This window comes from Apium graveolens, chromosome 5 (assembly GCF_009905375.1).
Source record: "Apium graveolens cultivar Ventura chromosome 5, ASM990537v1, whole genome shotgun sequence".
Lineage (NCBI taxonomy): Eukaryota > Viridiplantae > Streptophyta > Magnoliopsida > Apiales > Apiaceae > Apium > Apium graveolens.
This window is the reverse complement of record NC_133651.1, coordinates 200516535-200530697: the sequence shown is the minus strand read 5'-3', so window position 1 is coordinate 200530697 and position 14163 is coordinate 200516535. Positions and strand designations below refer to the sequence as shown.

General features: G+C 33.5%; 1 long non-coding RNA gene across 1 annotated transcript; it reads right to left on the bottom strand.

Annotated features, from left to right (window-relative positions):
- Positions 1 to 229: 229 nt before the first annotated feature.
- On the bottom strand, positions 230 to 610 carry LOC141659619 (uncharacterized). The gene is made up of 3 exons (XR_012549821.1): positions 514 to 610; positions 363 to 420; positions 230 to 276 (listed from the first exon to the last, which is right to left on the bottom strand). It is a non-coding gene; the product is annotated as an uncharacterized LOC141659619 (long non-coding RNA).
- Between the last annotated feature and the right edge of the window lie 13553 nt (positions 611 to 14163).

The following is a 14163-nucleotide window of genomic DNA, read 5'->3' as shown; positions in this document are numbered from 1 at the left end:
ATTGGGATTCAATTAGAAACCACAAGCAAGAAAAAAGAACGCTCGATGATCAAGAAAGAGAGAAATTAGTCAGATAAATATACGCACCTTGCTCCTTGCTGTGAGAGTTAATGTAAAAGTATGGCTCGTCTTCTTTACAGACCCTTCAGTGGCCTTCTACCTGTTCAAATGTTTGTTCTCTCTATCTACCTCTTCGGTGTCTGGACTAATTATAATTATATCTTTAGGCCTTGGCTTGACAGTGACTTTCTTTTGATGACCAATAACCCTTTGTTTCTGTAAGTTAAACAAGAATTGTGAACACAAGATTCGACTTATAAATGAATTAACAAGAATAGTTGTACTAATTATTAAGTACCTACCTTGTTGTTTTCAACAACTCCTGCTTGTGCATTAGCAACTAATTGGGCACAAAACCCCCTAAAATAAAAATATAACCAAAATCAATATAAATCAGTCAAAAAGTTCATTGCAATATTAAAATGTACAGGTATGTTTGTGTTCCTCTTATACCTTGTGACAGGGCGGGAGACTTGAGGGATTTCGTGCTGCTTTCCCTCGATTCCATGGCCAGTAAAAAGATTTCCAATATCACCAAGCGCACGTCGATTCCTCCCTTCTACAACCTCCTTGTTCTTCTGCCTTATGGCTGCTCCTTCTCCTAATGCATCTGCTGCAACACATCAAATCAGCACCAGATAATAAAATCCAGAACTGCACCAAACTACCAGAAACTTGCTCAAACTTCATAGGAGCTACACTCGAAGAAAAAAGAAATTGCATCTGCAACTTGACTCGCCCCACCTTGATTCCACTCGAATAAATTCTCATACAACCCACCCCAGCCACCAAAAACATCGACTTAAAACCCCTCCAGACAAAAAAGAGCTCCCCTGTAAATTCGACCCCCCAACACATAAACCATCTCGAGAAAAACCGAGAAAAGAATACAATCTCTCAAAAAAACCAAACACACCCGAAGGAATAGCTCCTTAAACTTCTAACATAAAACTCCTAAACCACCTCGCATAGAAACAAACACACCCCTCAAAATTCCAAAACTAAGAAACTCTTCCATAAATTCTAAAACTCAGCCACACCAACAGACCCAACGGAGACAGGAAAAACCCAGATTTGCCTTTCAAAATTTTAGAAAACCTAACAAAACTTCAAAATCAGAAGACACAACACCTTTTCAACAAACTGAAATTAATCCCAGCCTCCTTAAACCACCACCCATAACGGAAACCACACCTCCAGACAAAACCAAGCATATCCAACCAAAACCATATTTTCCCAGACCCACAAAACCCCAAGCCAAATCAGCGATCAGAAAATACTCCTCAAACAACGCAAAACACCACCCCTCCAACAAAATCCAACCAAGGAATCAACCCCAAACCATCTGTCAAAATTAACAACACCATCCTTTGAATTAAAATTCCAAACCTGAGAAGGACCCTCAATTCTACCACAACTACGCACCCCTATCTCAACTAAAGCCCTAACTCAAAAACTGACCACCAACACGATAATAATAATAATCAAAACATCGAATCAATACTTGCTTGAGAGAAAGAGAGATAGAGGACATGTAGAGAGATCGAGAGAGGAGAAAGTGGAGAGGGCTTGAGAATCAATACTTGTTGGATTGTAAACGTGTATGTAGATTTTTGAGTTTATATGAACCAATGGTGAGGATTTACCCAAATTGTTTTTCTTTAAACTGATTCGACAGTACAAATTAAAACTGAAGGTGGTGATCCGTGTGATGTATTCACCAGCCAATACTTTTCTGCCACATGGCGATCAAGTGGCTGATTTTCTATATTTTATTTACTTAATTAAAGACTAATTAAAATATAATATAAAATACCATGAAAATTTTAAAAATTCCACAAATATTACTATACACTCAAACAATTATCTAGATAATTATAAAAATCAAAAATTATATTTGTATTATTTTTCCCCATTTTTTCAATATCTAAAAAAAATCTAATATATAATTAAAATATTTAGAGAATATATTATATATAAATTATAAATATTTAGAGAATAATGGTAAACCCCTAAAATCGAGAGTTTCTAAAATCTGTACAGATGGATTGTCGAAATTTTATCTTATAAGAATCGATACTTCATTCGGAACAATAGAACATACAAGGATTAGTTTATTCTCACTGCTTTGACAACTATATTATCTCATAAAATAAATTAATAAAATCCTAAAAATGATGGTACACCCTTAAAATCGATAGTCCCTAACATCTGTACGGGCGGATTGTCGAAATTTTAATTTAAAAGAATCGATACTTCATTCGGGATAGTAGCGCATACAGGGCATAATCTATTCTAACTACTTTGATGGCTATATTATCTGAAAAAATAAATAAATAAAATCCTAATAATTAATGATGGTAGACCCCCAAAATCGATAGTTCCTACCATCCATATGGACGGATTGTCGAAAATTTAATTTAAAAGAATTGGTACTTCATTCGGGACAATAGCGCATACAGGGCATAATGTATTCTGACGGCTTTGACTGCTATATTATCCCACAAAATAAATAAATAAAATCTTAATAATGATGCTACACCCCTAAAATCTATAGTTTCTAATATCTCTACGGACGGATCATCGAAATTTTAATTTAAAATAATCGATACTTCATTCGGGACAATAGCGCTTACATGGCATAGTGTATTTTGACTGCTTTGACTGCTATATTATCCAACAAAATAAATAAATAAAATCCTAATAATGTTGGTACACCTCTAAAATGATAGTTTCTAACATCGGTACGGATAGATCGTCGAAATTTTAATTTAAAATAATCGATACTTCATTCGGGACAATAGAGCTTACAGGGCATAGTGTATTCTGAATGCTTTGACTGATATAAAATCTCATAAAATAAATATAAAAAAACCTAACAATGATGTTACACCCCTAAAATAAATTTATTTTAATATCCGTATAGACGGATCGTCAAAATTTTATTTTAAAAGCATTGATACTTCATTCGGGACAGCAACACAAACATACCTTGGTCTATTATGACTGTTTTGACTCATATAAAATCTCGCAAAATAAATATTAAAAAACATAATAATGATGGTACACCCCTAAAATCGATTGTTTTTAACATCCGTACGGACGGATCGTCGAAATTTTAATTTAAAATAATCGATACTTCATTCGGGACAGTAGCGCAAACAAGGCTTGGTTTGTTTTGACTACTTTGACAGATATAAAATCTTGCAAAATAAATATAAAAAAATTATAATAATGATGGTACACACCTAAAATCGATTGTTTTTAACATCTGTATGGATGGATAGTCGAAATTTTATTTTAAAAAAATTAAAGGAGTTAAAAGAGCCTTTACTTTAAGTAGAAATGAATTATTTCTATAAGGTTTTATTTAAATAATATGGAATAAAACACATTGTCTTCCTTGGTGTAGTGGTTTGCACTCAACTTTGTTCCGTAGGAGGTCTGGGTAGTGCTAAATTTCTGAATTTTTTTGATTAATACTTCACCACTGCCACATCAGCAAGGGACCACTACCTCGTTAGCAGAGTGGGGCCCACATGGGGGACCCCCCTGCCACGTCAACAGGGTCCCACTGCACGTCAGCAGAGTGGGGCCCACATGGGGACCCCTGCCACGTTAGCAGGGCCCCTGCCACGTCAGCTGGTAGGGTGGGGCCCACATGGGGGGACCCACCTGCCACGTCGACGGAGTGGGGCCTACATGGGGGACCCACCTGTCACGTCAGCAAGGGTCCACCTGCCATGTCAATAAGGTGGGACCCATATGGGGGGACTCACCTTCCACGTCAGCAGGGTCCACCTGCCACGTCAGCAGTGTGGGGACCCAGCTCTGCCACATCAGCATTTATTTATTTTTTTTTTAATAAAAAATTTAATATTTTTATTAATATATGTATTGGCAACACTTTATGAGACCTATGCTAACATAATTAAAACATGTTGCAGTATGGTACATTATCATATAACTACTGCAACATTATCTACGACAACATCACGTAATTATGTTGTAGAAGGCCGTTTATGGCGTATCTGCCAATTTGCTTCTCTACTTCAACCTTGTATTTTTTAAATTTTTCAAAAGAATCGGATTTGTTCTTCATAAGATATCCATATATATCTACTGAAATCATCAGTAAATGTTATGAAGTAGTAGTAGCCTCCTCTAGCAATCACATACATTGGGCAAGTACCATCACTATATATTAGCTCCAGACGTTTAGTAGCCCTTTGACCCTTACCAGTGAAAGGGGCTTTAGTCATCTTACCAACCAAACAAGATTCGCATTCTTGGTATGATTCAAAATCAAACTTATCCAAGTATTCATCCTTATGTAATTTGGATATGCGTTTCTCATTTATGTGGCCTAGACAACAATGCCAGAGGTCTGTTTGATTTGAGTCATTCATTTTAAGTCGTTTGTTTTCTATATTACAGACATGATTATCTAAATCAAGAACATATAAACCATTAAATAAACGCGCAACACCATAGGTTAAATCATTCAAAGCAAAAGAGCAACTGTTGTTATTTATTATAAACGAAAAACCTTTCTTGTCCAAACAAGAAACAGAAATAATGTTTCTGCGAATCGCAGGCACGTAAAAATAATCTTCTAGTTCTAAAATAAGCCTAGAGGGAAAAGATAAATAATAAGTCCCTACAGCTAAAGCAGCTACTTTTGCTCCATTGCCTACTCTTAGGTCCACTTCTCCCTTAGCCAATGTCCTACTTCTCTGCAAGCCCTGCACATTTATATAAATGTGAGAAGAAATAGACAAATTGACTTCTATAACATAAATATCTGATTCAGAAATCTGAACTGCTTTCATTTTCTTCAGATTCTCCAAGTAAATTGTACAGTTTTTCTTCCAGTGACCAGCATTCTTACAGTAGTGACATTCACCCTTGGCCACACCACCTTTAGGCTTTAAAGCCTGTTTGTGACCTGACTTTAGCTTGGGTGTAGAATCAGATCCAATCTTCTTCTTATCCTTCCACTTGCCTTTCCCTTTGGCCTTACCTTTATTTTCCACCATCATTATGGGAGCAGGTTCAGCTGCCTTCATGTTGGTCTCATATGTTCTCAACATATGCAACAATTCAGTAGGTGTTTTGTCAAATTCATTCATATTGTAGTTCACAACAAACTAAGTGAATTTGTTGTTCAAAGAATTCATGATTAGGTCAATACCAGTTTCCGGACCAATCGGGAAACCCAAAGTTTCAAGGTCCTCAATGTAACCAATCATCTTCAGAACATGTGGGCCAACTGGTTCACTTGCCCTTTGTTTGTAATTAAAAAGTGACTTACTCGTGTTTAACCTTTCTTGACGAGTTTGGCTTACAAGCATGCTTTGCAAGTGCTCATTGATAGTATATGCATCCATATGCATATGCTGTCTTTGAAGCTCCACTCATAGTTGCCAACATAAGACATGCAACATCATTTGCATCATTCTCATCCCTTGTGCGTACTGCTCATTCATCAGCAGTAGCACCCTCAGGAAGGGGGTCTGGAGGAGGAATATCAATGACATGAAGATTGCGCTCCTGCCTGAGGACAATCCTCAAATTCCTCTGCCAGTCTAGGAAGTTGTTTCCTCCTGTCAGCTTGTCCTTCTCGAGGACTGAACGTACGGATAGCGTGTTTGTGTTGTTTACCATTACCCAGTATCTACAATAATAAAAGCACAAAATAAACATTAGATTGTCTGAGTTAAAATTTTATGTTCATATGATTATGATATATTCATAATAAATCTCCCACTATTTTTTATCAAATTAATAGCCCTAAATATTAATTCGTAAAATATATCCCATAAATCTTTCTAGTGAGTCAAGATCCATATTTCGTCATGTCCTAAGTCAACCACTGGTAGTCCTCAAAACATGATTATTTAGGTAGATAACAGTTGTCAATTATATCATATATAATTCTTGGATAGTTTGGTGAACAACAATTGATCTTATCTATCTAATAAATTTTTAACCAAACTCTATGCTTCTAAATTCATAATAGTTGAATATAACTGTTTATATTCACCATATTATGATGACTCAGTTAAGTTAGACCCAATGATACAACATCCGAATATAATCGTTTATCTTCCCCGCATTTCACCACGATAGATAGGAGTACCCTGCCACTAACATCCCTTCCCCTTATCGATCTAGGATTCAATGAGTGTTCATTCATTGGAAAGCATCTGATTAAAACTTAATATTTTTACTTAGGGATTTTTAATTTAGAATGATCATGATCCCATCATAAAGAGATTCCCAATTTTTCCTTGAATAAAGTACTTCAAATCAATACTCGTCAATGGTTTGATTTTTAGGTAGTGGAGGAGTCACATCGGTCTCGCTTAAAACACACAGCCTTACAAGTTCTACGAACCCGTTGTTGACAAAATCGCCCCATGTCAGAAATAAAGAAAATTCGTATTTTATTCCGTGTTTCATAAACACGAGAATCTCATGATCGTTTGTTAATTTTAAATCTTGAGTCGTTACAGATTTTATCTTGTTTAAAGGCATGGCATGGGTGATGTATCTAATACATATATGCATCATTAATCTAATTAAAACATGCATTTTCTACTCTACACATACTATTTATACATCTTATGAAAAGTGCGTAAAGTAAATGTGCAATAGTTATGGCCCAATCCTATGTGATCTTTTCAGGCTAATAAAAAGATCAAGGTCAATCTATGGTGTAAAAAATAACTATTACATATATCTTCTCTATTGCTTCCATTGTCTCTTTGGCCTCCGTAGGATGCCTCTTTGTTCCCTTGTCCTTCTTGGATGTTACATTAAGAATTATACTAATGAACTTACAAAAGAACTCGAGTTACATTCGAGATAAAAAACTACAAATAGAAAATGACATGCAAGTCGTATTTATTATGAACCAAAAGAATAAACCATTACAACTAAGGTCTTAAGGTCATAACTATGCACCATGCTAAAGTAACCATTAAAGAACATGATAGATCATATAAAGATGACATACTATTTATTACTTTTCATGATCCAATTAAGAATAATAAATAAGTAAAGCATATGTCATAAGCACAAATTAAAACGAAACCCTAAACCGCAGCGAGCCCCCCGATGGCGGAAATTTTTGCAAAATCAAGTATCAGAATACTAACAAAACATGTATCAGAATACTATTCCAGAAGCATGTATCAGTATACACACGACCCATAACCCAGTTACCAAAAACATGTATTCGTATACATATTATAAGAAATCGCATATATATGAGTTATGACAGATCTTAAACATACTAGTATGATCATATAGATAATTAACAGATTCATCATATCATTCATATAACATAACTGTTATCATGGCAGACTCATATAACATAACTGTTATAATGGCAGACTCATCACACATGCATACTTGTAAAAATACAATAAACACATAACCAAATCAGCCCCTTATACACGTAGCTCTGATACCATTGTTGGGTTTCGAGGCATAAAACACAGCGGATAAACGTAAATAAAACAAAAAAAATTCAAAACCCAAGAACAGGATCCATGTAAAATTGTGGGTAGATTATGGAGATAACGAATCATACCTTTCAAGAGCTTAACTTTCATGAACTCAACGGAGATCCTACCTATCACACTTTGTGTCTACCTCTCGGAGAAACACCTCTATGGTATCCACACGAGCACCTCCAAGAACGTCTCACGACCTTGATTACGGAATGGATGTACTAGCCTCCTTCTTGACGATCCGAATTGCCTCTGCCTCTCTTTGCTGCTAGGGTTTTCTCCAAAATGTTACAAGCCACTTTAACCTATCATTATCTATTTATAGTAACTGGTTAAAAGGCCCATAACAGCAAAGCCCAACCCTAGTAGGTATGTGATTAAATAATAAAAATGAATTTCTATTATTTAATTAATAACTAAGTCATACTTAATTATTATAGGAAAAAACATTCCCTTTAATTCGAATTTATATTATCTCAATTAAGTCTTACTTAATTATAATAAAATTCAAATAATCATCAATTAATTTAAATCCATCATTTAAATTAACTATTGCATTAAGTGCTCTATTTGTGTGACCCTATAGGCTATTATTTAATTGGCAATAATTTTATTCTCTAATAAAATTATAAATAATGAGCGGTATCTAGTAATACATCATTGTTACCCAATTAAACAATAATTAAATCGTGATTAGATAAAACCTTTCGTGATTAATGTTTTTCGTGTAATATAATCCCTTTAACCATACATATTATAGATTAAACTCGAGGCATGTATTTAGTCATCCTCTTCAACATTTAATCCGGGTTTACTTGATCCATTAGTAGACTATCAAGATAAATCACTATATGAGCATGGCCATGCTTTTTATAATCTCACTCAATCAAGAGGCCAATAATATTTCTCCTAATTATAGGAGGGTTAAATCCTTTATCTATCATTCATATTTCTCATACGACTCATGATATACCCGATGCCCACTTTTATCATCACCCGATCAAAAGTAAATTTTAATGTAGTCAAAGTATATTAATCCTCGTATAGAAATATAATGATTTCAAGTCAAAGGATCGTTACACCATTATCACTGTGAGTCTTTCTTATGACTTTATTAAACATGAAGAATCTCAATGTGGGTATGTCTAGTACCATGTACTCTCACATGTACCTATGTATTGACTTTAGTATCCCCATACTTATAACCAATGAGATGTGGTTATCTTGTCAAACAACATACTAGTCTATCTATGTATTATTATTGTCCTGTATAATAATACTCGACCAGGGACCTTTAAGAATATGATATATTATATAATCTCAAGTTCAAGTCATGTACTTAAACTATACAATGGGTATCATGATTCTAAGGACATTTATTATGTTAACAAAATATCGCAGTAATTAAGGTCATAATAAATATATTTATTGAATAATCAACTGACATAAAGATTTAAAAGAATAATGTATTGCCTCTAGTGCACCTATAGTAACATAACAAGAGTATATAATTAGTATATCGAAATAAGTTATTTAATCAAGTCTCCGATCATTATATATTATAGATATATTAAAACAAATATCAAAGTAAATATAGAGTAAGACACTACGTGTAAATAAGTAAACTTTACCTCAATCTTGATGTTATGAAGACTTAAACAAATGCATCTCTAGCTCAAGTGGTTGTTATGATAAATTTACAAATAGTTGACATGGGTTCGAACAATTTTCAATATTTAGTAGAATACATGGGTAAAATAGTAATTATTAATAAAATATTTCTCCAAAACCTTGATGTTGCAGTATTATATATATATAACAGATCATATGCTCATTGAGAACATGTTTCGTAAATATGGTATTTGATAAATATTTGATAACTTTTAAAAATTCTTTTTAGTTTGGAATGACTCCCTTAAGCATAGAATTCAATATATATATATATATATATATATATATATATATTCTTATTTACATACTTTATATTTTTCGGGACCATGATATTCTACTCTAATCTTGAAAATAAATAGTGTAAATATTTAATTATACTATATGTTAAGAATGAGAATGAATCTTAGACGTTACTTTAGTAAATATATAATATGAACATGAAATTACATTGTTGACACTAGTCAATAAAGATTATTTATTTAATATTACATGTAGATGTCTCATTTATCTATTTTAGAATATAATGATAATTATTTATTATATCAACCAACAACCAACCAACTAAGAAATTAATTATTTATGATATTGTTCTCAAATTAATTAATTTTTGTTGAAATTAGTTTTTATCTTGTGACAAATTTTTTTTTATCTTGTAACGTAATTTTATCTTGTGACAAAAAAATGAACTTACTACTCGATCAAGAACGACGATTTTTTTCCGTCATAAATGGCTTAATTACGTCGATAAATGGCCAGATTCATTGTAGTGTGGACAAATTTTAGAATTTTATGGTGATGCTTTAGATACTCAATTTATTATATCTAATTGTAGAACTCATACGGATCTTTATTTATGGATTAACAAATATTTTATATCTACTTGGACCACAAAAAATAGAAATTGACTAATTTTTACTTATGAAAATAATCTTTATTAAAAAAAATGTTAAATTAAATTATTGAAATATAACTTTTGTACTTGAATAAAATTTTGTTAATGACACAAATAATTTTCAATTTTAGATCCAAAAATCTCACCTATTGATTTCGGGTATAATCTTCAATATTCTTTTATATAGACTATAAAAGAGAGTGTAATATCATATAAATTGTTAATTTATGCATTAAATATTAATTATGATATATCATAAATCTTTGATTATATCTTTAAAATTAGTATTATTAGAATCTAATTGTAGTTTGGGGTTAATCTAAGCATAAAAAATATTTTATTATAAATTTATTGTAGCATTGGTTGTATAGAGGGTAAACATAAATAAAAATGATGAATACATTACATAATAAATAGGGGTATCTATAATTCTTGTATTCTAGCATTAGAATTGACTTTAATTTGTAAAATTTAACTGTTGTTGATATTGGCATACAATGTCAACTCTTTTTCACATAAAAGATATTTTGTCCAGTTTTCTTCCTCTGGACTATGCTTTTCCATTTGACTCTATAAACTTCATATTTTCATTGTTCTTATTTTATATTAGTATACTTCATTGTTGAAATAGATTTCTGTTTGAATTCTCTCCCTGAAGCTGAATTCATCTGAGCCGTCTGGTATGCATGCTATCCCTTGTTTTACCAACTTCATAATATATATATGTGTATGAGAGATTATGACGTGTGCAAAAGAACTAGTTCAATACATCACTGTGAATATAGATTTATTTCTTTTGCCCTCTTTACATCATTGTGAAAATCATCCTATATCATTGTTACATAATTTTTTTATATTTTTCATAAATTTTATATATGATAAGTTCTGTTCGAATTCAACATCTGTGAAAAAAAATCCTTAATTTTTGTGCAAATGTCCAAAATTTCAAAATTTTTGCCTCTGCATAACCTTTAATTCCCATTTTTTACATTTTTTACCGGTTCTTTTTAAGGTTTTTTTCCTCACTTATTAAAAGGTTTTTGCTATACTTCCCACTTGACTCTGGTCCTCTGTTTCCATTAAGCATGACTATGAATTTATGACCCCATATTCACATGTTTAGGTACACTTAGTCACCTATATTTGCCGGTAATCTTCTGTATTAACATATAAAAAAGATGAATTTGTTTTGTGGCTTGTACTTTTAATTTTGAAGTATTTTATTTGTAAACTTTTTTGCACTACAATGTTGTTGAAATGAAGAGTTTGATTGTAGAATAAGAATCTAATAAGCTTTTGATTTGAACAGATATCAAATGGAGAACAAGCACCAACAGATATTCTACAACACCAATGTTAACACCAATCAATCATCATTACCACCATTTCCCGGGCAACAAATCATCAATCCACCTACTCATCAAGCTTCATCATCAGATATATTTGAAGTACCATTTAATACTGAAAGTTTTGGTTTAGCAGAAATGTTAAGAAATCGAGATTTTTATTTTCCTACAAATACCTCGATTTTCGATTTTGGAGCTCCATCGTCGGTTGTGCAGCTTCCTGGTGCCCTTCAACCTCAACCAGAACCTTTTGTACCAGCTCCAGCGCTGGGAGTCACATCGCAGATTATTAATACCCATGCAACTCCTGATAGTTCCTCCATGAATTCTTCTTCTTCGAATGAAACAGTGACAGGGGATCAGATCAGTAAACAGATTTCTCATGGCCTTGAAGAGGAGAAGGTCCAGGACAAGAATAAGAAAATGTAAGTTTATTTAACTGTACATAATTTTTTGTTTATGTTTTTCTTTTTCGGGTATTTACAAATTTAAAGCTCGATTTGATTTACAGACATGTTGCTCAGAATCTTACTTAGTGTGCATGTCTATTAATTTACTGAATTTATGTTTAATGAATGTCGTTGTCTTTGGGGTATGTTGATATGCAGGCTTAAGGCCAAGAATATGAGCACCAGAAAGAAAAAAGAGCATAAATTTGTTTTCCTAACTAGGACTGATATTGATAACATGGACGATGGATTTAGATGGAGGAAATACGGCCAAAAAGCTGTGAAACACAGCCCTTTCCCAAGGTGTGACTGCTTAATTTAATCTGTCATTTATAAAGATTTAGAGTCTAGATTTTGTGTCGGTCATGCAAATAACGTTTGTTTTGGAATAAACAGGAACTACTATCGTTGCACTAGTGATGGATGTGGTGTGAAGAAGAGGGTGGAAACGTCAGCAGACGATCCTTCCACTGTCATCACCACTTATCAAGGTACTCACAATCATGTCCGCCCGGTGATTGCACCACGTGAAGACATGGGAAACTATTCGAAAAGTAGTTATGCTTTTTTTCAATCAAGCAGTACTATTGTTGGTGGTAGAATTGGTGGTGGTAATTTTACTAGTCCAATGGGTGGCACTAGTAATCTTAGTAATGGAATTAGTGGTGGCATTGTTGGTGGCCGAGTTGGTGCTAATTTAAGAGTCGTTGGTGGCAACGATAATAATGGCATCAATGGTGGTAGCATTGGTGGTAAATTGGATAGGCTTACTAGTGGCATTGGTGGTAGCATGGCTAGCAGCTTTAGTGGTGGAATTGGTGGCACCGGTAGCAGTGACCTTAGTAGCCGAATTAATGGCATTGACGGTGGTGATAATAGTAGTACAATTGGTGGAATTGGTGTCGGTAATCTTAGTAGGGGATTTGGTGGTAGAGTTGTTGGTGTTGGTGGTGGAATTCGTGCTAACTTAAGTAGTGCCACTGGTGGAAACTTTAATAATGGAATTAGAGGTGGTAGCAATTTTGGTAGCTTTAGTGGTGGCATGGATGATAGCTTTAATGATGGCCTTGGTGGTATATTGGATAAACTTAGTAGTGACAGTGGTGGTCGCATGGATGGTAGTTTCAGTTGTTGCACTGGTGGTGCTAGTGGTAGTGGCGCTATTGGTGGTAGCTGCAGTGGTTGTTTTAGTTATGGCCTTGGTGGCGGGAACTTTATAAGTGGAATTGGTAGTGCTAGTGGCGCTATTGGTGGTAACTTTAGTACTAGTAACATTGGTGGTGGTGGTGGTAACTTTGGTAGTGGCTTTGATAGCAGTTTCAAAGGTGACGCTGTTGAGGATATTGGTGGTACTCCAATGATAAGGGACAATGCATATAATTATAGCAGTGCCATTGGCAGTACTAGCATCCGCAGTAGTGAAAACTTTGATGGTGGTGGCATTGGTGGTAGTGCTATCAGTGGTGGTGCAGATGACATTAACAGGCCTTAACAGTTCTTACAGCATTGATCAACTAGCTTCACATAATCAACTAGCTTCACATAAGCAACATGAGGAGCACTATCCTAATAATTCCTAGTGGCCCCCATCGTGATCGTGGTGAACTAGCTAGGTTACATTTCATAATTTATTTTTATGTTTCTTATGAAGGATTGAAAAAACCCCACCTCTTTTTTAAAATATATATGTGGACTGTTGTTTTTTTTCTTTTGTTTTATTTGATGTTTTTTCCTTATTTTTAGAGAGATTTTTGGGTGTTTCTTTTTTGCCTACTACTACATTTATATATACATTCAAGTCTCTGATTTTATTTCCGTTTGTGGTTCTTATTCTCATATAAATTAGAATATATGTACACATATTTGCATCATCATACATTAAGTTGGATCCTAATTGTGATATATATATATGAATGGCATGTATTAACAAGTAAGTAAGATTAGAGTTCTTATTCTGATGACCTTTGGAACAAGTAGTGCTTCTGTTTTATGGGTGAAGTGTTTGCTGGGTGAGTGAGAGTTGAGAAAATTTAACTATCATCATTTAGGCACTCTTATTTTAGAACAATAACATTTATAAAGTTGTAATAAACATTCTTATTAAGATATTATAACCTACATATACACTTATAAACGTTTTGACTGACATTTAAAAGGTCATAACATACTTTCTAAATAAAATCAATTTTATCCTAAATACGTACTTCTAAATAAAACCAATTTTA